At 49.6% G+C, this 3,992-nt stretch overlaps 1 protein-coding gene across 1 annotated transcript in view; it reads left to right on the top strand.

Annotated features, from left to right (window-relative positions):
- ATP1B2 (ATPase, Na+/K+ transporting, beta 2 polypeptide) overlaps nucleotides 1-3,992 on the top strand; it is an 11,770-nt gene that overhangs the window by 1,608 nt on the left and 6,170 nt on the right. The window lies entirely within an intron of this gene.

The following is a 3,992-nucleotide window of genomic DNA, read 5'->3' as shown; positions in this document are numbered from 1 at the left end:
CAGTATATTGTCACCCTGCTTATTTAACTTATATACAGAGTACATCATGAGAAATACTGGGCTGGATGAAGCACAAGCTGGAATCAAGATTGCCAGGAGAAATAATCAATAACCTCAGATATGCAGATGACACCACCCTTATGGCAGAAAGTGAAGAAGAACCAAAGAGCCTCTTGATGAAAGTGAAAGAGGAGAGTGAAAAAGTTGGCTTAAAGCTCAACATTCAGAAAACTAAGATCATGGCATCTGGTCTCATCACTTCATGGCAAATAGATGTGGAAACAGTGGAAACAGTGGCAAACTATTTTGGGGGGCTCTAAAATCACTGCAGATGGTGACTGCAGCCATGAAATTAAAAGATGCTTACTCCTTGGAAGGAAAGTTATGACCAATATGCTGCTGCTGCTAAGTCACTTCAGTCATGTCCGACTCTGTGTGACCCCATAGACAGCAGCCCACCAGGCTCCCCCGTCCCTGGGATTCTCCAGGCAAGAACACTGGAGTGGGTTGCCATTTCCTTCTCCAATGCATGAAAGTGAAAGTGAAGTCGCTCAGTCGTGTCTGACTCTTTACGACCCCATGGACTGCAGCCTACCAGGCTCCTCCGTCCATGGGATTTTCCAGGCAAGAGTACTGGAGTGGGGTGCCATTGCCTTCTCCGATGACCAACCTAGACAGCATATTAAAAAGCAGAGACATTACTTTGCCAGAAAAGGTCTGTCTAGTCAAGGCTATGGTTTTTCCAGTAGTCATGTATGGATGTGAGAGTTGGACTATAAAGAAAGCTGAGCACTGAAGAATAGACGCTTTTGAACTGTGATGTTGGAGAAGACTCTTGAGAGTCCCTCGGACTGCAAGGAAATCCAACCAGTCCATCCTAAAGGAGTTCAGTCCTGAGTGTTTATTGGAAGGACTGATGCTGAAGCTGAAACTCCAATACTTTGGCCACCTGATATGAACAGCTGACTCACTTGAAAAGACCCTGATGCTGGGAAAGATTGAGGGCAGGAGAAGAAGGGGATGACAGAGCATGAGATGGTTGGATGGCATCACTGACTCGATGGACATGTCTGAGTAAACTCCGGGAGTTGGTGATGGACAGGGAAGCCTGGCGTGTTGCAGTCGGTCCATGGGGTCACAAAGAGTTGGACACGACTGAGCGACTGAACTGAACTGATGGGACCGGATGCTATGATCTTAGTTTTCTGAATGCTGAGTTTTAAACCAGCTTTTTCACTCTCCTCTTTCACTGTCATCAAAAGGCTCTTTAGTTCTTCGCTTTCTGCCATAAGGGTGGTGTCATATGCATATCTGAGATTACTGATATTTCTCCCAGCAATCTTGATTCCAGCTTGTGCTTCATCCAGCCTGGCATTTTGCATGATGTACTCTACATATAAGTTAAATGAGCAGAGTGACAATATACAGCCTTGATGTACTTCTTTCCCAATTTGGAACCAGTCTGTTGTTTCACGTCCAGTTCTAACTGTTGCTTCTTGACCTGCATACAGATTTCTCAGGAGGCAAGTCAGATGGTCTGACATTCCCATCTGGTTAAGAATTTTCTAGTTTGTTGTGATCCACACAGTCAAAGGCTTTTGCATAGTCAATAAAGCAGAAGCAGATGTTCTTTTCTGGAACTCTCTTGCTTTTTCAATGATCCAACAGATGTTGGCAATTTGATCTCTGGTTCCTCTGGCCTTCCTCAGTGATCAATGTAAAGAAATGGAGGAAAACAATAAATGGGAAAGACTAGATATCTCTTCAAGAAAATTAGAGATACCAAGGGAACATTTCATGCAAAGATGAGGACAATAAAGGACAGAAATGGTAGGGACCTAACAGAAGCAGAAGATATTAAGAAGAGGTGGCAAGAATACACAGAACAACTATACAAGAAGGATCTTCATGACCCAGATAACCATGATGGTTTGATCACTCACGTAGAGCCAGACATCCTGGAATGCGAAGTCAAGTAGGCCTTGGGAAGCATCACCATGAACAAAGCTAGTGGAGGTGATGGAATTCCACCTGAGCTATTTCAAATCCTAAAAGATGATGCTGTGAAAGTGCTGCACACAATATGCCAGCAAATTTGGAAACTCAGCAGTGGCCACAGGACTGGAAAAGGTCAGTTTTCATTCCAATCCCAAAGAAAGGCAATGCCATAAAACGTAGCCACCCCATATTTTGGGGCTCTCACCTCTGAGATGGCCCACACTCTGTGGAGTGTATTTCTTTTTTAATAAATCCGTTTATCTATCACTTTATTTCTCACTAAATTCTTTCTGCACTGAGACACAAAGATCTTGATCCTCACTAAGCCCAGACACCAGGTGAGTCATTCTAATTAAGACAGTGCAAGTTACACGGCTTCACCTTGTTCGAGCAGATCCTGAGTCCATGAAGCCTGCCCTGACCTGCAGGGGGAAAGTTTGAAGGGGAGGATGCTAGAACAGGAATTGTTGGGGAATAGAGCCAAGAGTGTAAGGTAAGAGTTGAAAAAAGAAGAAAAATCTCTCCAAGCAAAAGTGACAAGATTTTAAGAGACATGAAAAGACAATGAACCTTAACAGGAGGTCTTTAGAGGCCCTTGCACCTCCCTATCAGACTGTGGAAGCCCCGTTGAGAACCTCAACTTTACCTCTCTAGGGCTGGGTTGCACAAGGTCTCTAGCAGGTACTCAATAAATGTTTGTTGACAAATGGGCAAATGAAGAGGGGAGTGCAGAAAGCGGTGGGGCAGGGGGTGGGTGGTGGGAGGAGACAAAACACCAAAGCATATGCGGCTCCAGGGCTGGGGTCTCAAGGCAGGGCTGGGGGCTGGGAAAGTGGTGTTGGAAGGGCTTCAGAGGGGTGTGGGAAGGCAGGGAAGCCCCCAGCCTTGGTGAGAACCAGGTGTTGGGAGAAGAGGCTGTGGGACCGGAGAAGGTGTTGGGGACATTGGCAGCATCTCCCTTGAGGGGAATTTCCGTCCTGTGGTGGCCTCTATGGGTCTCCTGGTGGCATGTTCTAACCTCCAGCCCTGCTAGTGTAGTATCCTGGCTAGTCTCTTCGATCTATTTTTCTTGATCTCTGGCTCCTTCTCTGTTGGTCTCACATTCTGCCCTGTCTCCAGGATCTTAGTTTCTTTCTAACTCTCTGCCTGGGGCCCCTATCTCAGCATATATCTGCTTTTCTCTCTGTCTGCTGTGTCTCTCTGGGGTTATCTTTCCATTTTGCCCCGACACCCTTTCTATACTCTCCACCCACCCAGATCCCGTCCAGTACCTGCGGTGGGAGTAGGGGAGAGTCTTGGTCCTGAGGAGGCATCAGGGGGCGGGCCCAAGCCCTCTCCAAATTTGCATATGCATGAGGTCGCCCAGGCCAGAGAGAGGAGGTGGGGCTTCTGGGGGCGGGGAAGGGGGCGGGCACCCTCGGAGCCACCGAGTATAAAGACCGCGCGCTGTCGCTAGCCCCGCACTGCTGAAGAGCGGAGCCTCCGCCCGGGGGACCCCTATCCCTGCCTGTCCCCACAACTGCGCGTCCCCACCCCACCTCCGTGGCCGAGCCACCTTTGGTGTGGCGGTCTCCACTCGTCAGAAGAGCCTTGAACAGTCACCCGACTCCTCTCCACAGCCTCTTTGCATCTCGGATTTCGGGGCGGCCCCCTCCCCCACCTCTCCCTGCCTCTTGGCACCCCGATTTTTCCGTGCTCCGCTCGGGTTTTGCAGCCGTCTATTTTTGCATCCCTTTTCGTTTTGCTTCTGAGAGGTCTAGGGGGTGAAGCTGCGTTCGCACTCCTTCGCCTTTTTATCCTCCCCTGCTCGGACAACCCCCCTTTTCATTGCAGTGGGGGTGCCTAGGATCTGTTCATCTTACGCCGCGCCGCCAGCACCCCGCAGCGTGTGGCCTTGCGCCCCGGAATTGACAGCGGCTGCATATCTGAGGGGGGGGGGGGCTCCCTTGGCCCCGCCGCCTTTGCCCCCCGCGCGTTCGGGGGGGGGGGGGGGG

Source organism: Bison bison, unplaced genomic scaffold, assembly GCF_000754665.1.
Source record: "Bison bison bison isolate TAMUID 2011002044 unplaced genomic scaffold, Bison_UMD1.0 scf7180017864180, whole genome shotgun sequence".
Lineage (NCBI taxonomy): Eukaryota > Metazoa > Chordata > Mammalia > Artiodactyla > Bovidae > Bison > Bison bison.
Note: the sequence above shows the minus strand (reverse complement) of the source record. Positions and strands in the feature narration are given on the sequence as shown.